Source organism: Rhamphochromis longiceps, linkage group LG12 (genome assembly GCF_057381845.1).
Source record: "Rhamphochromis longiceps isolate RC_006_pf linkage group LG12, R_longiceps_female_GT1.1, whole genome shotgun sequence".
NCBI classification, from domain to species: domain Eukaryota; kingdom Metazoa; phylum Chordata; class Actinopteri; order Cichliformes; family Cichlidae; genus Rhamphochromis; species Rhamphochromis longiceps.
In genome coordinates, this window is record NC_140568.1 from 17,642,124 (window position 1) to 17,669,417 (window position 27,294).

A 27,294-nucleotide genomic window follows, 5' to 3' on the forward strand; every position below is an offset into this window, starting at 1 on the left:
TGGCGAAATAAAGCGTTTTTGTACAACTTCATATAAATCGCTGTAACTTTTGATAGAAGACTCAGACAAACATGTTTATGGCTTTATATTATGGAACTCAATATCCCCGTGCTGGGCAAACAGGTTTTGCAGCCGTTTGAGCTAAGATTTTAAAATTATTCACATAATGAAAACCTATACTTTGTTTCAGGCGAGTTTCCCATTCAAATGCATGTAACAGTGAGAAACGCATTGTCTTGGCGAAATAAAGCGTTTTTGTACAACTTCATATAAATCGCTGTAACTTTTGATAGAAGACTCAGACAAACATGTTTATGGCTTTATCTTATGGAACTCAATATCCCCGTGCTGGGCAAACAGGTTTTGCAGCCCTTTGAGCTAAGATTTTAAAATTATTCACATAATGAAAACCTATACTTTGTTTCAGGCGAGTTCCCCATTCAAATGCATGTAACAGTGAGAAACGCATTGTCTTGGCGAAATAAAGCGTTTTTGAACAACTTCATGTAAATCGCTCTAACTTTTGATAGAAGACTCAGACAAACATGTTTATGGCTTTATCTTATAGAACTCAATATCCCCGTGCTGGGCAAACAGAACAGGTTTTGCAGCCGTTTGAGCTAAGATTTCCAAGTTATACACATAATGAAAACCTATACTTTGTTTCGGTCGAGTTCCCCATTCAAATGCATGTAACAGTGAGAAACGCATTGTCTTGGCGAAATAAAGCGTTTTTGTACAACTTCATATAAATCGCTGTAACTTTTGATAGAAGACTCAGACAAACATGTTTATGGCTTTATCTTATGGAACTCAATATCCCCGTGCTGGGCAAACAGGTTTTGCAGCCGTTTGAGCTAAGATTTTAAAATTATTCACATAATGAAAACCTATACTTTGTTTCAGGCGAGTTTCCCATTCAAATGCATGTAACAGTGAGAAACGCATTGTCTTGGCGAAATAAAGCGTTTTTGTACAACTTCATATAAATCGCTGTAACTTTTGATATAAGACTCAGACAAACATGTTTATGGCTTTATCTTATAGAACTCAATATCCCCGTGCTGGGCAAACAGGTTTTGCAGCCGTTTGAGCTAAGATTTTAAAATTATTCACATAATGAAAACCTATACTTTGTTTCAGGCGAGTTTCCCATTCAAATGCATGTAACAGTGAGAAACGCATTGTCTTGGCGAAATAAAGCGTTTTTGTACAACTTCATATAAATCGCTGTAACTTTTGATAGAAGACTCAGACAAACATGTTTATGGCTTTATCTTATGGAACTCAATATCCCCGTGCTGGGCAAACAGGTTTTGCAGCCGTTTGAGCTAAGATTTTAAAATTATTCACATAATGAAAACCTATACTTTGTTTCAGGCGAGTTTCCCATTCAAATGCATGTAACAGTGAGAAACGCATTGTCTTGGCGAAATAAAGCGTTTTTGTACAACTTCATATAAATCGCTGTAACTTTTGATATAAGACTCAGACAAACATGTTTATGGCTTTATCTTATAGAACTCAATATCCCCGTGCTGGGCAAACAGGTTTTGCAGCTGTGTGAGCTAAGATTTCCAAGTTATACACATAATGAAAACCTATACTTTGTTTCGGTCGAGTTCCCCATTCAAATGCATGTAACAATGAGAAACGCACTGTCTTGGCGAAAGAAAGCGTTTTTGTACAACTTCATATAAATCGCTGTGACTTTTGATAGAAGACTCAGACAAACATGTTTATGGCTTTATCTTATAGAACTCAATATCCCCGTGCTGGGCAAACAGAACAGGTTTTGCAGCCGTTTGAGCTAAGATTTTAAAATTATTCACATAATGAAAACCTATACTTTGTTTCAGGCGAGTTCCCCATTCAAATGCATGTAACAGTGAGAAACGCATTGTCTTGGCGAAATAAAGCGTTTTTGTACAACTTCATATAAATCGCTGTAACTTTTGATAGAAGACTCAGACAAACATGTTTATGGCTTTATCTTATGGAACTCAATATCCCCGTGCTGGGCAAACAGGTTTTGCAGCCGTTTGAGCTAAGATTTTAAAATTATTCACATAATGAAAACCTATACTTTGTTTCAGGCGAGTTCCCCATTCAAATGCATGTAACAGTGAGAAACGCATTGTCTTGGCGAAATAAAGCGTTTTTGTACAACTTCATATAAATCGCTGTAACTTTTGATAGAAGACTCAGACAAACATGTTTATGGCTTTATCTTATGGAACTCAATATCCCCGTGCTGGGCAAACAGGTTTTGCAGCCGTTTGAGCTAAGATTTTAAAATTATTCACATAATGAAAACCTATACTTTGTTTCAGGCGAGTTCCCCATTCAAATGCATGTAACAGTGAGAAACGCATTGTCTTGGCGAAATAAAGCGTTTTTGTACAACTTCATATAAATCGCTGTAACTTTTGATAGAAGACTCAGACAAACATGTTTATGGCTTTATCTTATGGAACTCAATATCCCCGTGCTGGGCAAACAGGTTTTGCAGCCGTTTGAGCTAAGATTTTAAAATTATTCACATAATGAAAACCTATACTTTGTTTCAGGCGAGTTTCCCATTCAAATGCATGTAACAGTGAGAAACGCATTGTCTTGGCGAAATAAAGCGTTTTTGTACAACTTCATATAAATCGCTGTAACTTTTGATAGAAGACTCAGACAAACATGTTTATGGCTTTATCTTATGGAACTCAATATCCCCGTGCTGGGCAAACAGGTTTTGCAGCCCTTTGAGCTAAGATTTTAAAATTATTCACATAATGAAAACCTATACTTTGTTTCAGGCGAGTTCCCCATTCAAATGCATGTAACAGTGAGAAACGCATTGTCTTGGCGAAATAAAGCGTTTTTGAACAACTTCATGTAAATCGCTGTAACTTTTGATAGAAGACTCAGACAAACATGTTTATGGCTTTATCTTATAGAACTCAATATCCCCGTGCTGGGCAAACAGAACAGGTTTTGCAGCCGTTTGAGCTAAGATTTCCAAGTTATACACATAATGAAAACCTATACTTTGTTTCGGTCGAGTTCCCCATTCAAATGCATGTAACAGTGAGAAACGCATTGTCTTGGCGAAATAAAGCGTTTCTGTACAACTTCATATAAATCGCTGTGACTTTTGATAGAAGACTCAGACAAACATGTTTATGGCTTTATCTTATGGAACTCAATATCCCTGTGCTGGGCAAACAGGTTTTGCAGCCGTTTGAGCTAAGATTTTAAAATTATTCACATAATGAAAACCTATACTTTGTTTCAGGCGAGTTCCCCATTCAAATGCATGTAACAGTGAGAAACGCATTGTGTTGGCGAAATAAAGCGTTTTTGAACAACTTCATGTAAATCGCTGTAACTTTTGATAGAAGACTCAGACAAACATGTTTATGGCTTTATCTTATGGAACTCAATATCCCCGTGCTGGGCAAACAGGTTTTGCAGCCGTTTGAGCTAAGATTTTAAAATTATTCACATAATGAAAACCTATACTTTGTTTCAGGCGAGTTTCCCATTCAAATGCATGTAACAGTGAGAAACGCATTGTCTTGGCGAAATAAAGCGTTTTTGAACAACTTCATATAAATCGCTGTAACTTTTGATATAAGACTCAGACAAACATGTTTATGGCTTTATCTTATAGAACTCAATATCCCCGTGCTGGGCAAACAGAACAGGTTTTGCAGCCGTTTGAGCTAAGATTTTAAAATTATTCACATAATGAAAACCTATACTTTGTTTCAGGCGAGTTCCCCATTCAAATGCATGTAACAGTGAGAAACGCATTGTCTTGGCGAAATAAAGCGTTTTTGTACAACTTCATATAAATCGCTGTAACTTTTGATAGAAGACTCAGACAAACATGTTTATGGCTTTATCTTATGGAACTCAATATCCCCGTGCTGGGCAAACAGGTTTTGCAGCCGTTTGAGCTAAGATTTTAAAATTATTCACATAATGAAAACCTATACTTTGTTTCAGGCGAGTTCCCCATTCAAATGCATGTAACAGTGAGAAACGCATTGTCTTGGCGAAATAAAGCGTTTTTGTACAACTTCATATAAATCGCTGTAACTTTTGATAGAAGACTCAGACAAACATGTTTATGGCTTTATCTTATGGAACTCAATATCCCCGTGCTGGGCAAACAGGTTTTGCAGCCGTTTGAGCTAAGATTTTAAAATTATTCACATAATGAAAACCTATACTTTGTTTCAGGCGAGTTTCCCATTCAAATGCATGTAACAGTGAGAAACGCATTGTCTTGGCGAAATAAAGCGTTTTTGTACAACTTCATATAAATCGCTGTAACTTTTGATAGAAGACTCAGACAAACATGTTTATGGCTTGATCTTATGGAACTCAATATCCCCGTGCTGGGCAAACAGGTTTTGCAGCCCTTTGAGCTAAGATTTTAAAATTATTCACATAATGAAAACCTATACTTTGTTTCAGGCGAGTTCCCCATTCAAATGCATGTAACAGTGAGAAACGCATTGTCTTGGCGAAATAAAGCGTTTTTGAACAACTTCATGTAAATCGCTGTAACTTTTGATAGAAGACTCAGACAAACATGTTTATGGCTTTATCTTATAGAACTCAATATCCCCGTGCTGGGCAAACAGGTTTTGCAGCCGTTTGAGCTAAGATTTTAAAATTATTCACATAATGAAAACCTATACTTTGTTTCAGGCGAGTTCCCCATTCAAATGCATGTAACAGTGAGAAACGCATTGTCTTGGCGAAATAAAGCGTTTTTGTACCACTTCATATAAATCGCTGTAACTTTTGATAGAAGACTCAGACAAACATGTTTATGGCTTTATCTTATAGAACTCAATATCCCCGTGCTGGGCAAACAGAACAGGTTTTGCAGCTGTTTGAGCTAAGATTTTAAAATTATTCACATAATGAAAACCTATACTTTGTTTCAGGCGAGTTTCCCATTCAAATGCATGTAACAGTGAGAAACGCATTGTGTTGGCGAAATAAAGCGTTTTTGAACAACTTCATATAAATCGCTGTAACTTTTGATATAAGACTCAGACAAACATGTTTATGGCTTTATCTTATAGAACTCAATATCCCCGTGCTGGGCAAACAGAACAGGTTTTGCAGCCGTTTGAGCTAAGATTTTAAAATTATTCACATAATGAAAACCTATACTTTGTTTCAGGCGAGTTCCCCATTCAAATGCATGTAACAGTGAGAAACGCATTGTCTTGGCGAAATAAAGCGTTTTTGTACAACTTCATATAAATCGCTGTAACTTTTGATAGAAGACTCAGACAAACATGTTTATGGCTTTATCTTATGGAACTCAATATCCCCGTGCTGGGCAAACAGGTTTTGCAGCCGTTTGAGCTAAGATTTTAAAATTATTCACATAATGAAAACCTATACTTTGTTTCAGGCGAGTTCCCCATTCAAATGCATGTAACAGTGAGAAACGCATTGTCTTGGCGAAATAAAGCGTTTTTGTACAACTTCATATAAATCGCTGTAACTTTTGATAGAAGACTCAGACAAACATGTTTATGGCTTTATCTTATGGAACTCAATATCCCCGTGCTGGGCAAACAGGTTTTGCAGCCGTTTGAGCTAAGATTTTAAAATTATTCACATAATGAAAACCTATACTTTGTTTCAGGCGAGTTTCCCATTCAAATGCATGTAACAGTGAGAAACGCATTGTCTTGGCGAAATAAAGCGTTTTTGTACAACTTCATATAAATCGCTGTAACTTTTGATAGAAGACTCAGACAAACATGTTTATGGCTTGATCTTATGGAACTCAATATCCCCGTGCTGGGCAAACAGGTTTTGCAGCCCTTTGAGCTAAGATTTTAAAATTATTCACATAATGAAAACCTATACTTTGTTTCAGGCGAGTTCCCCATTCAAATGCATGTAACAGTGAGAAACGCATTGTCTTGGCGAAATAAAGCGTTTTTGAACAACTTCATGTAAATCGCTGTAACTTTTGATAGAAGACTCAGACAAACATGTTTATGGCTTTATCTTATAGAACTCAATATCCCCGTGCTGGGCAAACAGGTTTTGCAGCCGTTTGAGCTAAGATTTTAAAATTATTCACATAATGAAAACCTATACTTTGTTTCAGGCGAGTTCCCCATTCAAATGCATGTAACAGTGAGAAACGCATTGTCTTGGCGAAATAAAGCGTTTTTGTACCACTTCATATAAATCGCTGTAACTTTTGATAGAAGACTCAGACAAACATGTTTATGGCTTTATCTTATAGAACTCAATATCCCCGTGCTGGGCAAACAGAACAGGTTTTGCAGCTGTTTGAGCTAAGATTTTAAAATTATTCACATAATGAAAACCTATACTTTGTTTCAGGCGAGTTCCCCATTCAAATGCATGTAACAGTGAGAAACGCATTGTCTTGGCGAAATAAAGCGTTTTTGTACAACTTCATATAAATCGCTGTAACTTTTGATAGAAGACTCAGACAAACATGTTTATGGCTTTATCTTATGGAACTCAATATCCCCGTGCTGGGCAAACAGGTTTTGCAGCCGTTTGAGCTAAGATTTTAAAATTATTCACATAATGAAAACCTATACTTTGTTTCAGGCGAGTTTCCCATTCAAATGCATGTTGTTACATGAGAAATGCATTGTCTTGGCGAAATAAAGCGTTTTTGTACAACTTCATATAAATCGCTGTAACTTTTGATAGAAGACTCAGACAAACATGTTTATGGCTTTATCTTATGGAACTCAATATCCCCGTGCTGGGCAAACAGGTTTTGCAGCCGTTTGAGCTAAGATTTTAAAATTATTCACATAATGAAAACCTATACTTTGTTTCAGGCGAGTTCCCCATTCAAATGCATGTAACAGTGAGAAACGCATTGTCTTGGCGAAATAAAGCGTTTTTGTACAACTTCATATAAATCGCTGTAACTTTTGATAGAAGACTCAGACAAACATGTTTATGGCTTTATCTTATGGAACTCAATATCCCCGTGCTGGGCAAACAGAACAGGTTTTGCAGCCGTTTGAGCTAAGATTTTAAAATTATTCACATAATGAAAACCTATACTTTGTTTCAGGCGAGTTCCCCATTCAAATGCATGTAACAGTGAGAAACGCATTGTCTTGGCGAAATAAAGCGTTTTTGTACAACTTCATATAAATCGCTGTAACTTTTGATAGAAGACTCAGACAAACATGTTTATGGCTTTATCTTATGGAACTCAATATCCCCGTGCTGGGCAAACAGAACAGGTTTTGCAGCCGTTTGAGCTAAGATTTTAAAATTATTCACATAATGAAAACCTATACTTTGTTTCAGGCGAGTTCCCCATTCAAATGCATGTAACAGTGAGAAACGCATTGTCTTGGCGAAATAAAGCGTTTTTGTACAACTTCATATAAATCGCTGTAACTTTTGATAGAAGACTCAGACAAACATGTTTATGGCTTTATCTTATGGAACTCAGTATCCCCGTGCTGGGCAAACAGAACAGGTTTTGCAGCCGTTTGAGCTAAGATTTTAAAATTATTCACATAATGAAAACCTATACTTTGTTTCAGGCGAGTTCCCCATTCAAATGCATGTAACAGTGAGAAACGCATTGTCTTGGCGAAATAAAGCGTTTTTGTACAACTTCATATAAATCGCTGTAACTTTTGATAGAAGACTCAGACAAACATGTTTATGGCTTTATCTTATGGAACTCAATATCCCCGTGCTGGGCAAACAGGTTTTGCAGCCGTTTGAGCTAAGATTTTAAAATTATTCACATAATGAAAACCTATACTTTGTTTCGGTCGAGTTCCCCATTCAAATGCATGTAACAGTGAGAAACGCATTGTCTTGGCGAAATAAAGCGTTTTTGTACAACTTCATATAAATCGCTGTAACTTTTGATAGAAGACTCAGACAAACATGTTTATGGCTTTATATTATGGAACTCAATATCCCCGTGCTGGGCAAACAGGTTTTGCAGCCGTTTGAGCTAAGATTTTAAAATTATTCACATAATGAAAACCTATACTTTGTTTCAGGCGAGTTTCCCATTCAAATGCATGTAACAGTGAGAAACGCATTGTCTTGGCGAAATAAAGCGTTTTTGTACAACTTCATATAAATCGCTGTAACTTTTGATAGAAGACTCAGACAAACATGTTTATGGCTTTATCTTATGGAACTCAATATCCCCGTGCTGGGCAAACAGGTTTTGCAGCCCTTTGAGCTAAGATTTTAAAATTATTCACATAATGAAAACCTATACTTTGTTTCAGGCGAGTTCCCCATTCAAATGCATGTAACAGTGAGAAACGCATTGTCTTGGCGAAATAAAGCGTTTTTGAACAACTTCATGTAAATCGCTCTAACTTTTGATAGAAGACTCAGACAAACATGTTTATGGCTTTATCTTATAGAACTCAATATCCCCGTGCTGGGCAAACAGAACAGGTTTTGCAGCCGTTTGAGCTAAGATTTCCAAGTTATACACATAATGAAAACCTATACTTTGTTTCGGTCGAGTTCCCCATTCAAATGCATGTAACAGTGAGAAACGCATTGTCTTGGCGAAATAAAGCGTTTTTGTACAACTTCATATAAATCGCTGTAACTTTTGATAGAAGACTCAGACAAACATGTTTATGGCTTTATCTTATGGAACTCAATATCCCCGTGCTGGGCAAACAGGTTTTGCAGCCGTTTGAGCTAAGATTTTAAAATTATTCACATAATGAAAACCTATACTTTGTTTCAGGCGAGTTTCCCATTCAAATGCATGTAACAGTGAGAAACGCATTGTCTTGGCGAAATAAAGCGTTTTTGTACAACTTCATATAAATCGCTGTAACTTTTGATATAAGACTCAGACAAACATGTTTATGGCTTTATCTTATAGAACTCAATATCCCCGTGCTGGGCAAACAGGTTTTGCAGCCGTTTGAACTAAGATTTTAAAATTATTCACATAATGAAAACCTATACTTTGTTTCAGGCGAGTTTCCCATTCAAATGCATGTAACAGTGAGAAACGCATTGTCTTGGCGAAATAAAGCGTTTTTGTACAACTTCATATAAATCGCTGTAACTTTTGATAGAAGACTCAGACAAACATGTTTATGGCTTTATCTTATGGAACTCAATATCCCCGTGCTGGGCAAACAGGTTTTGCAGCCGTTTGAGCTAAGATTTTAAAATTATTCACATAATGAAAACCTATACTTTGTTTCAGGCGAGTTTCCCATTCAAATGCATGTAACAGTGAGAAACGCATTGTCTTGGCGAAATAAAGCGTTTTTGTACAACTTCATATAAATCGCTGTAACTTTTGATATAAGACTCAGACAAACATGTTTATGGCTTTATCTTATAGAACTCAATATCCCCGTGCTGGGCAAACAGGTTTTGCAGCTGTGTGAGCTAAGATTTCCAAGTTATACACATAATGAAAACCTATACTTTGTTTCGGTCGAGTTCCCCATTCAAATGCATGTAACAATGAGAAACGCACTGTCTTGGCGAAAGAAAGCGTTTTTGTACAACTTCATATAAATCGCTGTGACTTTTGATAGAAGACTCAGACAAACATGTTTATGGCTTTATCTTATAGAACTCAATATCCCCGTGCTGGGCAAACAGAACAGGTTTTGCAGCCGTTTGAGCTAAGATTTTAAAATTATTCACATAATGAAAACCTATACTTTGTTTCAGGCGAGTTCCCCATTCAAATGCATGTAACAGTGAGAAAGCATTGTCTTGGCGAAATAAAGCGTTTTTGTACAACTTCATATAAATCGCTGTAACTTTTGATAGAAGACTCAGACAAACATGTTTATGGCTTTATCTTATGGAACTCAATATCCCCGTGCTGGGCAAACAGGTTTTGCAGCCGTTTGAGCTAAGATTTTAAAATTATTCACATAATGAAAACCTATACTTTGTTTCAGGCGAGTTTCCCATTCAAATACATGTAACAGTGAGAAACGCATTGTCTTGGCGAAATAAAGCGTTTTTGTACAACTTCATATAAATCGCTGTAACTTTTGATAGAAGACTCAGACAAACATGTTTATGGCTTTATCTTATGGAACTCAATATCCCCGTGCTGGGCAAACAGGTTTTGCAGCCGTTTGAGCTAAGATTTTAAAATTATTCACATAATGAAAACCTATACTTTGTTTCAGGCGAGTTTCCCATTCAAATGCATGTAACAGTGAGAAACGCATTGTCTTGGCGAAATAAAGCGTTTTTGAACAACTTCATATAAATCGCTGTAACTTTTGATAGAAGACTCAGACAAACATGTTTATGGCTTTATCTTATGGAACTCAATATCCCCGTGCTGGGCAAACAGGTTTTGCAGCCGTTTGAGCTAAGATTTTAAAATTATTCACATAATGAAAACCTATACTTTGTTTCAGGCGAGTTTCCCATTCAAATGCATGTAACAGTGAGAAACGCATTGTCTTGGCGAAATAAAGCGTTTTTGTACAACTTCATATAAATCGCTGTAACTTTTGATAGAAGACTCAGACAAACATGTTTATGGCTTGATCTTATGGAACTCAATATCCCCGTGCTGGGCAAACAGGTTTTGCAGCCCTTTGAGCTAAGATTTTAAAATTATTCACATAATGAAAACCTATACTTTGTTTCAGGCGAGTTCCCCATTCAAATGCATGTAACAGTGAGAAACGCATTGTCTTGGCGAAATAAAGCGTTTTTGAACAACTTCATGTAAATCGCTGTAACTTTTGATAGAAGACTCAGACAAACATGTTTATGGCTTTATCTTATAGAACTCAATATCCCCGTGCTGGGCAAACAGAACAGGTTTTGCAGCCGTTTGAGCTAAGATTTCCAAGTTATACACATAATGAAAACCTATACTTTGTTTCGGTCGAGTTCCCCATTCAAATGCATGTAACAGTGAGAAACGCATTGTCTTGGCGAAATAAAGCGTTTTTGTACAACTTCATATAAATCGCTGTAACTTTTGATAGAAGACTCAGACAAACATGTTTATGGCTTTATCTTATGGAACTCAATATCCCTGTGCTGGGCAAACAGGTTTTGCAGCCGTTTGAGCTAAGATTTTAAAATTATTCACATAATGAAAACCTATACTTTGTTTCAGGCGAGTTCCCCATTCAAATGCATGTAACAGTGAGAAACGCATTGTCTTGGCGAAATAAAGCGTTTTTGTACAACTTCATATAAATCGCTGTAACTTTTGATAGAAGACTCAGACAAACATGTTTATGGCTTTATCTTATGGAACTCAATATCCCCGTGCTGGGCAAACAGGTTTTGCAGCCGTTTGAGCTAAGATTTTAAAATTATTCACATAATGAAAACCTATACTTTGTTTCAGGCGAGTTTCCCATTCAAATGCATGTAACAGTGAGAAACGCATTGTCTTGGCGAAATAAAGCGTTTTTGTACAACTTCATATAAATCGCTGTAACTTTTGATATAAGACTCAGACAAACATGTTTATGGCTTTATCTTATAGAACTCAATATCCCCGTGCTGGGCAAACAGGTTTTGCAGCTGTGTGAGCTAAGATTTCCAAGTTATACACATAATGAAAACCTATACTTTGTTTCGGTCGAGTTCCCCATTCAAATGCATGTAACAATGAGAAACGCACTGTCTTGGCGAAAGAAAGCGTTTTTGAACAACTTCATGTAAATCGCTGTAACTTTTGATAGAAGACTCAGACAAACATGTTTATGGCTTTATCTTATAGAACTCAATATCCCCGTGCTGGGCAAACAGAACAGGTTTTGCAGCCGTTTGAGCTAAGATTTTAAAATTATTCACATAATGAAAACCTATACTTTGTTTCAGGCGAGTTCCCCATTCAAATGCATGTAACAGTGAGAAAGCATTGTCTTGGCGAAATAAAGCGTTTTTGTACAACTTCATATAAATCGCTGTAACTTTTGATAGAAGACTCAGACAAACATGTTTATGGCTTTATCTTATAGAACTCAATATCCCCGTGCTGGGCAAACAGGTTTTGCAGCCGTTTGAGCTAAGATTTTAAAATTATTCACATAATGAAAACCTATACTTTGTTTCAGGCGAGTTCCCCATTCAAATGCATGTAACAGTGAGAAACGCATTGTCTTGGCGAAATAAAGCGTTTTTGTACAACTTCATATAAATCGCTGTAACTTTTGATAGAAGACTCAGACAAACATGTTTATGGCTTTATCTTATGGAACTCAATATCCTCGTGCTGGACAAACAGAACAGGTTTTGCAGCCGTTTGAGCTAAGATTTTAAAATTATTCACATAATGAAAACCTATACTTTGTTTCAGGCGAGTTCCCCATTCAAATGCATGTAACAGTGAGAAACGCATTGTCTTGGCGAAATAAAGCGTTTTTGAACAACTTCATGTAAATCGCTGTAACTTTTGATAGAAGACTCAGACAAACATGTTTATGGCTTTATCTTATAGAACTCAATATCCCCGTGCTGGGCAAACAGAACAGGTTTTGCAGCCGTTTGAGCTAAGATTTTAAAATTATTCACATAATGAAAACCTATACTTTGTTTCAGGCGAGTTCCCCATTCAAATGCATGTAACAGTGAGAAACGCATTGTCTTGGCGAAATAAAGCGTTTTTGTACCACTTCATATAAATCGCTGTAACTTTTGATAGAAGACTCAGACAAACATGTTTATGGCTTTATCTTATAGAACTCAATATCCCCGTGCTGGGCAAACAGAACAGGTTTTGCAGCCGTTTGAGCTAAGATTTTAAAATTATTCACATAATGAAAACCTATACTTTGTTTCAGGCGAGTTTCCCATTCAAATGCATGTAACAGTGAGAAACGCATTGTCTTGGCGAAATAAAGCGTTTTTGAACAACTTCATATAAATCGCTGTAACTTTTGATAGAAGACTCAGACAAACATGTTTATGGCTTTATCTTATAGAACTCAATATCCCTGTGCTGGGCAAACAGAACAGGTTTTGCAGCCCTTTGAGCTAAGATTTTAAAATTATTCACATAATGAAAACCTATACTTTGTTTCAGGCGAGTTTCCCATTCAAATGCATGTAACAGTGAGAAACGCATTGTCTTGGCGAAATAAAGCGTTTTTGTACAACTTCATATAAATCGCTGTAACTTTTGATAGAAGACTCAGACAAACATGTTTATGGCTTTATCTTATGGAACTCAATATCCCCGTGCTGGGCAAACAGGTTTTGCAGCCGTTTGAGCTAAGATTTTAAAATTATTCACATAATGAAAACCTATACTTTGTTTCAGGCGAGTTCCCCATTCAAATGCATGTAACAGTGAGAAACGCATTGTCTTGGCGAAATAAAGCGTTTTTGTACAACTTCATATAAATCGCTGTAACTTTTGATAGAAGACTCAGACAAACATGTTTATGGCTTTATCTTATGGAACTCAATATCCCCGTGCTGGGCAAACAGGTTTTGCAGCCGTTTGAGCTAAGATTTTAAAATTATTCACATAATGAAAACCTATACTTTGTTTCAGGCAAGTTTCCCATTCAAATGCATGTAACAGTGAGAAACGCATTGTCTTGGCGAAATAAAGCGTTTTTGAACAACTTCATGTAAATCGCTGTAACTTTTGATAGAAGACGCAGACAAACATGTTTATGGCTTTATCTTATAGAACTCAATATCCCCGTGCTGGGCAAACAGAACAGGTTTTGCAGCCGTTTGAGCTAAGATTTTAAAATTATTCACATAATGAAAACCTATACTTTGTTTCAGGCGAGTTCCCCATTCAAATGCATGTAACAGTGAGAAACGCATTGTCTTGGCGAAATAAAGCGTTTTTGTACCACTTCATATAAATCGCTGTAACTTTTGATAGAAGACTCAGACAAACATGTTTATGGCTTTATCTTATAGAACTCAATATCCCCGTGCTGGGCAAACAGAACAGGTTTTGCAGCTGTTTGAGCTAAGATTTTAAAATTATTCACATAATGAAAACCTATACTTTGTTTCAGGCGAGTTCCCCATTCAAATGCATGTTGTTACATGAGAAACGCATTGTCTTGGCGAAATAAAGCGTTTTTGTACAACTTCATATAAATCGCTGTAACTTTTGATAGAAGACTCAGACAAACATGTTTATGGCTTTATCTTATGGAACTCAATATCCCCGTGCTGGGCAAACAGGTTTTGCAGCCGTTTGAGCTAAGATTTTAAAATTATTCACATAATGAAAACCTATACTTTGTTTCAGGCGAGTTCCCCATTCAAATGCATGTAACAGTGAGAAACGCATTGTCTTGGCGAAATAAAGCGTTTTTGTACAACTTCATATAAATCGCTGTAACTTTTGATAGAAGACTCAGACAAACATGTTTATGGCTTTATCTTATGGAACTCAATATCCCCGTGCTGGGCAAACAGAACAGGTTTTGCAGCCGTTTGAGCTAAGATTTTAAAATTATTCACATAATGAAAACCTATACTTTGTTTCAGGCGAGTTCCCCATTCAAATGCATGTAACAGTGAGAAACGCATTGTCTTGGCGAAATAAAGCGTTTTTGTACAACTTCATATAAATCGCTGTAACTTTTGATAGAAGACTCAGACAAACATGTTTATGGCTTTATCTTATGGAACTCAATATCCCCGTGCTGGGCAAACAGAACAGGTTTTGCAGCCGTTTGAGCTAAGATTTTAAAATTATTCACATTATGAAAACCTATACTTTGTTTCAGGCGAGTTCCCCATTCAAATGCATGTAACAGTGAGAAACGCATTGTCTTGGCGAAATAAAGCGTTTTTGTACAACTTCATATAAATCGCTGTAACTTTTGATAGAAGACTCAGACAAACATGTTTATGGCTTTATCTTATGGAACTCAATATCCCCGTGCTGGGCAAACAGGTTTTGCAGCCGTTTGAGCTAAGATTTTAAAATTATTCACATAATGAAAACCTATACTTTGTTTCAGGCGAGTTCCCCATTCAAATGCATGTAACAGTGAGAAACGCATTGTCTTGGCGAAATAAAGCGTTTTTGTACAACTTCATATAAATCGCTGTAACTTTTGATAGAAGACTCAGACAAACATGTTTATGGCTTTATCTTATAGAACTCAATATCCCCGTGCTGGGCAAACAGAACAGGTTTTGCAGCCGTTTGAGCTAAGATTTTAAAATTATTCACATAATGAAAACCTATACTTTGTTTCAGGCGAGTTTCCCATTCAAATGCATGTAACAGTGAGAAACGCATTGTCTTGGCGAAATAAAGCGTTTTTGAACAACTTCATGTAAATCGCTGTAACTTTTGATAGAAGACTCAGACAAACATGTTTATGGCTTTATCTTATAGAACTCAATATCCCCGTGCTGGGCAAACAGAACAGGTTTTGCAGCCGTTTGAGCTAAGATTTTAAAATTATTCACATAATGAAAACCTATACTTTGTTTCAGGCGAGTTCCCCATTCAAATGCATGTAACAGTGAGAAACGCATTGTCTTGGCGAAATAAAGCGTTTTTGTACCACTTCATATAAATCGCTGTAACTTTTGATAGAAGACTCAGACAAACATGTTTATGGCTTTATCTTATAGAACTCAATATCCCCGTGCTGGGCAAACAGAACAGGTTTTGCAGCTGTTTGAGCTAAGATTTTAAAATTATTCACATAATGAAAACCTATACTTTGTTTCAGGCGAGTTTCCCATTCAAATGCATGTAACAGTGAGAAACGCATTGTCTTGGCGAAATAAAGCGTTTTTGAACAACTTCATATAAATCGCTGTAACTTTTGATAGAAGACTCAGACAAACATGTTTATGGCTTTATCTTATAGAACTCAATATCCCCGTGCTGGGCAAACAGGTTTTGCAGCCGTTTGAGCTAAGATTTTAAAATTATTCACATAATGAAAACCTATACTTTGTCTCGGGTGAGTTTCCCATTCAAATGCATGTAACAGTGAGAAACGCATTGTCTTGGCGAAATAAAGCGTTTTTGTACAACTTCATATAAATCGCTGTAACTTTTGATAGAAGACTCAGACAAACATGTTTATGGCTTTATCTTATAGAACTCAATATCCCCGTGCTGGGCAAACAGAACAGGTTTTGCAGCCGTTTGAGCTAAGATTTTAAAATTATTCACATAATGAAAACCTATACTTTGTTTCAGGCGAGTTTCCCATTCTAATGCATGTAACAGTGAGAAACGCATTGTCTTGGCGAAATAAAGCGTTTTTGAACAACTTCATATAAATCGCTGTAACTTTTGATAGAAGACTCAGACAAACATGTTTATGGCTTTATCTTATGGAACTCAATATCCCCGTGCTGGGCAAACAGGTTTTGCAGCCGTTTGAGCTAAGATTTCCAAATTATTCACATAATGAAAACCTATACTTTGTTTCAGGCGAGTTTCCCATTCAAATGCATGTAACAGTGAGAAACGCATTGTCTTGGCGAAATAATGCGTTTTTGTACAACTTCATATAAATCGCTGTAACTTTTGATAGAAGACTCAGACAAACATGTTTATGGCTTTATCTTATGGAACTCAATATCCCCGTGCTGGACAAACAGGTTTTGCAGCCGTTTGAGCTAAGATTTCCAAATTATTCACATAATGAAAACCTATACTTTGTTTCCGGCGAGTTTCCCATTCAAATGCATGTAACAGTGAGAAACGCATTGTCTTGGCGAAATAAAGCGTTTTTGAACAACTTCATATAAATCGCTGTAACTTTTGATAGAAGACTCAGACAAACATGTTTATGGCTTTATCTTATAGAACTCAATATCCCCGTGCTGGGCAAACAGGTTTTGCAGCCGTTTGAGCTAAGATTTTAAAATTATTCACATAATAAAAACCTATACTTTGTCTCGGGTGAGTTTCCCATTCAAATGCATGTAACAGTGAGAAACGCATTGTCTTGGCGAAATAAAGCGTGTTTGTACAACTTCATATAAATCGCTGTAACTTTTGATAGAAGACTCAGACAAACATGTTTATGGCTTTATCTTATAGAACTCAATATCCCCGTGCTGGGCAAACAGAACAGGTTTTGCAGCCGTTTGAGCTAAGATTTTAAAATTATTCACATAATGAAAACCTATACTTTGTTTCAGGCGAGTTCCCCATTCAAATGCATGTAACAGTGAGAAACGCATTGTCTTGGCGAAATAAAGCGTTTTTGTACAACTTCATATAAATCGCTGTAACTTTTGATAGAAGACTCAGACAAACATGTTTATGGCTTTATCTTATGGAACTCAATATCCCCGTGCTGGGCAAACAGGTTTTGCAGCCGTTTGAGCTAAGATTTTAAAATTATTCACATAATGAAAACCTATACTTTGTTTCAGGCGAGTTTCCCATTCAAATGCATGTAACAGTGAGAAACGCATTGTCTTGGCGAAATAAAGCGTTTTTGTACAACTTCATATAAATCGCTGTAACTTTTGATAGAAGACTCAGACAAACCTGTTTATGGCTTTATCTTATGGAACTCAATATCCCCGTGCTGGGCAAACAGGTTTTGCAGCCGTTTGAGCTAAGATTTTAAAATTATTCACATAATGAAAACCTATACGTTGTTTCAGGCGAGTTTCCCATTCAAATGCATGTAACAGTGAGAAACGCATTGTCTTGGCGAAATAAAGCGTTTTTGAACAACTTCATGTAAATCGCTGTAACTTTTGATAGAAGACTCAGACAAACATGTTTATGGCTTTATCTTATAGAACTCAATATCCCCGTGCTGGGCAAACAGAACAGGTTTTGCAGCCGTTTGAGCTAAGATTTTAAAATTATTCACATAATGAAAACCTATACTTTGTCTCGGGTGAGTTTCCCATTCAAATGCATGTAACAGTGAGAAACGCATTGTCTTGGCGAAATAAAGCGTGTTTGTACAACTTCATATAAATCGCTGTAACTTTTGATAGAAGACTCAGACAAACATGTTTATAGCTTTATCTTATAGAACTCAATATCCCCGTGCTGGGCAAACAGCACAGGTTTTGCAGCCGTTTGAGCTAAGATTTTAAAATTATTCACATAATGAAAACCTATACTTTGTTTCAGGCGAGTTCCCCATTCAAATGCATGTAACAGTGAGAAACGCATTGTCTTGGCGAAAGAAAGCGTTTTTGTACAACTTCATATAAATCGCTGTAACTTTTGATAGAAGACTCAGATATAAGATAAAGCCATGTTTATGGCTTTATCTTATAGAACTCAATATCCCCGTGCTGGGCAAACAGAACAGGTTTTGCAGCCGTTTGAGCTAAGATTTTAAAATTATTCACATAATGAAAACCTATACTTTGTTTCAGGCGAGTTCCCCATTCAAATGCATGTAACAGTGAGAAACGCATTGTCTTGGCGAAATAAAGCGTTTTTGTACCACTTCATATAAATCGCTGTAACTTTTGATAGAAGACTCAGACAAACATGTTTATGGCTTTATCTTATAGAACTCAATATCCCCGTGCTGGGCAAACAGAACAGGTTTTGCAGCCGTTTGAGCTAAGATTTTAAAATTATTCACATAATGAAAACCTATACTTTGTTTCAGGCGAGTTCCCCATTCAAATGCATGTAACAGTGAGAAACGCATTGTCTTGGCGAAATAAAGCGTTTTTGTACAACTTCATATAAATCGCTGTAACTTTTGATAGAAGACTCAGACAAACATGTTTATGGCTTTATCTTATGGAACTCAATATCCCCGTGCTGGGCAAACAGGTTTTGCAGCCGTTTGAGCTAAGATTTTAAAATTATTCACATAATGAAAACCTATACGTTGTTTCAGGCGAGTTTCCCATTCAAATGCATGTAACAGTGAGAAACGCATTGTCTTGGCGAAATAAAGCGTTTTTGAACAACTTCATGTAAATCGCTGTAACTTTTGATAGAAGACTCAGACAAACATGTTTATGGCTTTATCTTATAGAACTCAATATCCCCGTGCTGGGCAAACAGAACAGGTTTTGCAGCCGTTTGAGCTAAGATTTTAAAATTATTCACATAATGAAAACCTATACTTTGTCTCGGGTGAGTTTCCCATTCAAATGCATGTAACAGTGAGAAACGCATTGTCTTGGCGAAATAAAGCGTGTTTGTACAACTTCATATAAATCGCTGTAACTTTTGATAGAAGACTCAGACAAACATGTTTATAGCTTTATCTTATAGAACTCAATATCCCCGTGCTGGGCAAACAGAACAGGTTTTGCAGCCGTTTGAGCTAAGATTTTAAAATTATTCACATAATGAAAACCTATACTTTGTTTCAGGCGAGTTCCCCATTCAAATGCATGTAACAGTGAGAAACGCATTGTCTTGGCGAAATAAAGCGTTTTTGTACAACTTCATATAAATCGCTGTAACTTTTGATAGAAGACTCAGACAAACATGTTTATGGCTTTATCTTATAGAACTCAATATCCCCGTGCTGGGCAAACAGAACAGGTTTTGCAGCCGTTTGAGCTAAGATTTTAAAATTATTCACATAATGAAAACCTATACTTTGTTTCAGGCGAGTTTCCCATTCTAATGCATGTAACAGTGAGAAACGCATTGTCTTGGCGAAATAAAGCGTTTTTGAACAACTTCATATAAATCGCTGTAACTTTTGATAGAAGACTCAGACAAACATGTTTATGGCTTTATCTTATGGAACTCAATATCCCCGTGCTGGGCAAACAGGTTTTGCAGCCGTTTGAGCTAAGATTTCCAAATTATTCACATAATGAAAACCTATACTTTGTTTCAGGCGAGTTTCCCATTCAAATGCATGTAACAGTGAGAAACGCATTGTCTTGGCGAAATAATGCGTTTTTGTACAACTTCATATAAATCGCTGTAACTTTTGATAGAAGACTCAGACAAACATGTTTATGGCTTTATCTTATGGAACTCAATATCCCCGTGCTGGACAAACAGGTTTTGCAGCCGTTTGAGCTAAGATTTCCAAATTATTCACATAATGAAAACCTATACTTTGTTTCCGGCGAGTTTCCCATTCAAATGCATGTAACAGTGAGAAACGCATTGTCTTGGCGAAATAAAGCGTTTTTGAACAACTTCATATAAATCGCTGTAACTTTTGATAGAAGACTCAGACAAACATGTTTATGGCTTTATCTTATAGAACTCAATATCCCCGTGCTGGGCAAACAGGTTTTGCAGCCGTTTGAGCTAAGATTTTAAAATTATTCACATAATAAAAACCTATACTTTGTCTCGGGTGAGTTTCCCATTCAAATGCATGTAACAGTGAGAAACGCATTGTCTTGGCGAAATAAAGCGTGTTTGTACAACTTCATATAAATCGCTGTAACTTTTGATAGAAGACTCAGACAAACATGTTTATGGCTTTATCTTATAGAACTCAATATCCCCGTGCTGGGCAAACAGAACAGGTTTTGCAGCCGTTTGAGCTAAGATTTTAAAATTATTCACATAATGAAAACCTATACTTTGTTTCAGGCGAGTTCCCCATTCAAATGCATGTAACAGTGAGAAACGCATTGTCTTGGCGAAATAAAGCGTTTTTGTACAACTTCATATAAATCGCTGTAACTTTTGATAGAAGACTCAGACAAACATGTTTATGGCTTTATCTTATGGAACTCAATATCCCCGTGCTGGGCAAACAGGTTTTGCAGCCGTTTGAGCTAAGATTTTAAAATTATTCACATAATGAAAACCTATACTTTGTTTCAGGCGAGTTTCCCATTCAAATGCATGTAACAGTGAGAAACGCATTGTCTTGGCGAAATAAAGCGTTTTTGTACAACTTCATATAAATCGCTGTAACTTTTGATAGAAGACTCAGACAAACCTGTTTATGGCTTTATCTTATGGAACTCAATATCCCCGTGCTGGGCAAACAGGTTTTGCAGCCGTTTGAGCTAAGATTTTAAAATTATTCACATAATGAAAACCTATACGTTGTTTCAGGCGAGTTTCCCATTCAAATGCATGTAACAGTGAGAAACGCATTGTCTTGGCGAAATAAAGCGTTTTTGAACAACTTCATGTAAATCGCTGTAACTTTTGATAGAAGACTCAGACAAACATGTTTATGGCTTTATCTTATAGAACTCAATATCCCCGTGCTGGGCAAACAGAACAGGTTTTGCAGCCGTTTGAGCTAAGATTTTAAAATTATTCACATAATGAAAACCTATACTTTGTCTCGGGTGAGTTTCCCATTCAAATGCATGTAACAGTGAGAAACGCATTGTCTTGGCGAAATAAAGCGTGTTTGTACAACTTCATATAAATCGCTGTAACTTTTGATAGAAGACTCAGACAAACATGTTTATAGCTTTATCTTATAGAACTCAATATCCCCGTGCTGGGCAAACAGCACAGGTTTTGCAGCCGTTTGAGCTAAGATTTTAAAATTATTCACATAATGAAAACCTATACTTTGTTTCAGGCGAGTTCCCCATTCAAATGCATGTAACAGTGAGAAACGCATTGTCTTGGCGAAAGAAAGCGTTTTTGTACAACTTCATATAAATCGCTGTAACTTTTGATAGAAGACTCAGATATAAGATAAAGCCATGTTTATGGCTTTATCTTATAGAACTCAATATCCCCGTGCTGGGCAAACAGAACAGGTTTTGCAGCCGTTTGAGCTAAGATTTTAAAATTATTCACATAATGAAAACCTATACTTTGTTTCAGGCGAGTTCCCCATTCAAATGCATGTAACAGTGAGAAACGCATTGTCTTGGCGAAATAAAGCGTTTTTGTACCACTTCATATAAATCGCTGTAACTTTTGATAGAAGACTCAGACAAACATGTTTATGGCTTTATCTTATAGAACTCAATATCCCCGTGCTGGGCAAACAGAACAGGTTTTGCAGCCGTTTGAGCTAAGATTTTAAAATTATTCACATAATGAAAACCTATACTTTGTTTCAGGCGAGTTTCCCATTCAAATGCATGTAACAGTGAGAAACGCATTGTCTTGGCGAAATAAAGCGTTTTTGAACAACTTCATGTAAATCGCTGTAACTTTTGATAGAAGACTCAGACAAACATGTTTATGGCTTTATCTTATAGAACTCAATATCCCCGTGCTGGGCAAACAGAACAGGTTTTGCAGCCGTTTGAGCTAAGATTTTAAAATTATTCACATAATGAAAACCTATACTTTGTTTCAGGCGAGTTCCCCATTCAAATGCATGTAACAGTGAGAAACGCATTGTCTTGGCGAAATAAAGCGTTTTTGTACCACTTCATATAAATCGCTGTAACTTTTGATAGAAGACTCAGACAAACATGTTTATGGCTTTATCTTATAGAACTCAATATCCCCGTGCTGGGCAAACAGAACAGGTTTTGCAGCTGTTTGAGCTAAGATTTTAAAATTATTCACATAATGAAAACCTATACTTTGTTTCAGGCGAGTTTCCCATTCAAATGCATGTAACAGTGAGAAACGCATTGTCTTGGCGAAATAAAGCGTTTTTGAACAACTTCATATAAATCGCTGTAACTTTTGATAGAAGACTCAGACAAACATGTTTATGGCTTTATCTTATAGAACTCAATATCCCCGTGCTGGGCAAACAGGTTTTGCAGCCGTTTGAGCTAAGATTTTAAAATTATTCACATAATGAAAACCTATACTTTGTCTCGGGTGAGTTTCCCATTCAAATGCATGTAACAGTGAGAAACGCATTGTCTTGGCGAAATAAAGCGTTTTTGTACAACTTCATATAAATCGCTGTAACTTTTGATAGAAGACTCAGACAAACATGTTTATGGCTTTATCTTATAGAACTCAATATCCCCGTGCTGGGCAAACAGAACAGGTTTTGCAGCCGTTTGAGCTAAGATTTTAAAATTATTCACATAATGAAAACCTATACTTTGTTTCAGGCGAGTTTCCCATTCTAATGCATGTAACAGTGAGAAACGCATTGTCTTGGCGAAATAAAGCGTTTTTGAACAACTTCATATAAATCGCTGTAACTTTTGATAGAAGACTCAGACAAACATGTTTATGGCTTTATCTTATGGAACTCAATATCCCCGTGCTGGGCAAACAGGTTTTGCAGCCGTTTGAGCTAAGATTTCCAAATTATTCACATAATGAAAACCTATACTTTGTTTCAGGCGAGTTTCCCATTCAAATGCATGTAACAGTGAGAAACGCATTGTCTTGGCGAAATAATGCGTTTTTGTACAACTTCATATAAATCGCTGTAACTTTTGATAGAAGACTCAGACAAACATGTTTATGGCTTTATCTTATGGAACTCAATATCCCCGTGCTGGACAAACAGGTTTTGCAGCCGTTTGAGCTAAGATTTCCAAATTATTCACATAATGAAAACCTATACTTTGTTTCCGGCGAGTTTCCCATTCAAATGCATGTAACAGTGAGAAACGCATTGTCTTGGCGAAATAAAGCGTTTTTGAACAACTTCATATAAATCGCTGTAACTTTTGATAGAAGACTCAGACAAACATGTTTATGGCTTTATCTTATAGAACTCAATATCCCCGTGCTGGGCAAACAGGTTTTGCAGCCGTTTGAGCTAAGATTTTAAAATTATTCACATAATAAAAACCTATACTTTGTCTCGGGTGAGTTTCCCATTCAAATGCATGTAACAGTGAGAAACGCATTGTCTTGGCGAAATAAAGCGTGTTTGTACAACTTCATATAAATCGCTGTAACTTTTGATAGAAGACTCAGACAAACATGTTTATGGCTTTATCTTATAGAACTCAATATCCCCGTGCTGGGCAAACAGAACAGGTTTTGCAGCCGTTTGAGCTAAGATTTTAAAATTATTCACATAATGAAAACCTATACTTTGTTTCAGGCGAGTTCCCCATTCAAATGCATGTAACAGTGAGAAACGCATTGTCTTGGCGAAATAAAGCGTTTTTGTACAACTTCATATAAATCGCTGTAACTTTTGATAGAAGACTCAGACAAACATGTTTATGGCTTTATCTTATGGAACTCAATATCCCCGTGCTGGGCAAACAGGTTTTGCAGCCGTTTGAGCTAAGATTTTAAAATTATTCACATAATGAAAACCTATACTTTGTTTCAGGCGAGTTTCCCATTCAAATGCATGTAACAGTGAGAAACGCATTGTCTTGGCGAAATAAAGCGTTTTTGTACAACTTCATATAAATCGCTGTAACTTTTGATAGAAGACTCAGACAAACCTGTTTATGGCTTTATCTTATGGAACTCAATATCCCCGTGCTGGGCAAACAGGTTTTGCAGCCGTTTGAGCTAAGATTTTAAAATTATTCACATAATGAAAACCTATACGTTGTTTCAGGCGAGTTTCCCATTCAAATGCATGTAACAGTGAGAAACGCATTGTCTTGGCGAAATAAAGCGTTTTTGAACAACTTCATGTAAATCGCTGTAACTTTTGATAGAAGACTCAGACAAACATGTTTATGGCTTTATCTTATAGAACTCAATATCCCCGTGCTGGGCAAACAGAACAGGTTTTGCAGCCGTTTGAGCTAAGATTTTAAAATTATTCACATAATGAAAACCTATACTTTGTCTCGGGTGAGTTTCCCATTCAAATGCATGTAACAGTGAGAAACGCATTGTCTTGGCGAAATAAAGCGTGTTTGTACAACTTCATATAAATCGCTGTAACTTTTGATAGAAGACTCAGACAAACATGTTTATAGCTTTATCTTATAGAACTCAATATCCCCGTGCTGGGCAAACAGCACAGGTTTTGCAGCCGTTTGAGCTAAGATTTTAAAATTATTCACATAATGAAAACCTATACTTTGTTTCAGGCGAGTTCCCCATTCAAATGCATGTAACAGTGAGAAACGCATTGTCTTGGCGAAAGAAAGCGTTTTTGTACAACTTCATATAAATCGCTGTAACTTTTGATAGAAGACTCAGATATAAGATAAAGCCATGTTTATGGCTTTATCTTATAGAACTCAATATCCCCGTGCTGGGCAAACAGAACAGGTTTTGCAGCCGTTTGAGCTAAGATTTTAAAATTATTCACATAATGAAAACCTATACTTTGTTTCAGGCGAGTTCCCCATTCAAATGCATGTAACAGTGAGAAACGCATTGTCTTGGCGAAATAAAGCGTTTTTGTACCACTTCTATAAATCGCTGTAACTTTTGATAGAAGACTCAGACAAACATGTTTATGGCTTTATCTTATAGAACTCAATATCCCCGTGCTGGGCAAACAGAACAGGTTTTGCAGCCGTTTGAGCTAAGATTTTAAAATTATTCACATAATGAAAACCTATACTTTGTTTCAGGCGAGTTCCCCATTCAAATGCATGTAACAGTGAGAAACGCATTGTCTTGGCGAAATAAAGCGTTTTTGTACAACTTCATATAAATCGCTGTAACTTTTGATAGAAGACTCAGACAAACATGTTTATGGCTTTATCTTATGGAACTCAATATCCCCGTGCTGGGCAAACAGGTTTTGCAGCCGTTTGAGCTAAGATTTTAAAATTATTCACATAATGAAAACCTATACGTTGTTTCAGGCGAGTTTCCCATTCAAATGCATGTAACAGTGAGAAACGCATTGTCTTGGCGAAATAAAGCGTTTTTGAACAACTTCATGTAAATCGCTGTAACTTTTGATAGAAGACTCAGACAAACATGTTTATGGCTTTATCTTATAGAACTCAATATCCCCGTGCTGGGCAAACAGAACAGGTTTTGCAGCCGTTTGAGCTAAGATTTTAAAATTATTCACATAATGAAAACCTATACTTTGTCTCGGGTGAGTTTCCCATTCAAATGCATGTAACAGTGAGAAACGCATTGTCTTGGCGAAATAAAGCGTGTTTGTACAACTTCATATAAATCGCTGTAACTTTTGATAGAAGACTCAGACAAACATGTTTATAGCTTTATCTTATAGAACTCAATATCCCCGTGCTGGGCAAACAGAACAGGTTTTGCAGCCGTTTGAGCTAAGATTTTAAAATTATTCACATAATGAAAACCTATACTTTGTTTCAGGCGAGTTCCCCATTCAAATGCATGTAACAGTGAGAAACGCATTGTCTTGGCGAAATAAAGCGTTTTTGTACCACTTCATATAAATCGCTGTAACTTTTGATAGAAGACTCAGACAAACATGTTTATGGCTTTATCTTATGGAACTCAATATCCCCGTGCTGGGCAAACAGAACAGGTTTTGCAGCCGTTTGAGCTAAGATTTTAAAATTATTCACATAATGAAAACCTATACTTTGTTTCAGGCGAGTTCCCCATTCAAATGCATGTAACAGTGAGAAACGCATTGTCTTGGCGAAATAAAGCGTTTTTGTACAACTTCATATAAATCGCTGTAACTTTTGATAGAAGACTCAGACAAACATGTTTATGGCTTTATCTTATAGAACTCAATATCCCCGTGCTGGGCAAACAGGTTTTGCAGCCATTTGAGCTAAGATTTTAAAATTATTCACATAATGAAAACCTATACTTTGTTTCAGGCGAGTTCCCCATTCAAATGCATGTAACAGTGAGACACGCATTGTCTTGGCGAAATAAAGCGTTTTTGTACAACTTCATATAAATCGCTGTAACTTTTGATAGAAGACTCAGACAAACATGTTTATGGCTTTATCTTATGGAACTCAATATCCCCGTGCTGGGCAAACAGGTTTTGCAGCCGTTTGAGCTAAGATTTTAAAATTATTCACATAATGAAAACCTATACTTTGTTTCAGGCGAGTTCCCCATTCAAATGCATGTAACAGTGAGAAACGCATTGTCTTGGCGAAATAAAGCGTTTTTGTACAACTTCATATAAATCGCTGTAACTTTTGATAGAAGACTCAGACAAACATGTTTATGGCTTTATCTTATGGAACTCAATATCCCCGTGCTGGGCAAACAGGTTTTGCAGCCGTTTGAGCTAAGATTTTAAAATTATTCACATAATGAAAACCTATACTTTGTTTCAGGCGAGTTTCCCATTCAAATGCATGTAACAGTGAGAAACGCATTGTCTTGGCGAAATAAAGCGTTTTTGAACAACTTCATGTAAATCGCTGTAACTTTTGATAGAAGACTCAGACAAACATGTTTATGGCTTTATCTTATAGAACTCAATATCCCCGTGCTGGGCAAACAGAACAGGTTTTGCAGCCGTTTGAGCTAAGATTTTAAAATTATTCACATAATGAAAACCTATACTTTGTTTCAGGCGAGTTCCCCATTCAAATGCATGTAACAGTGAGAAACGC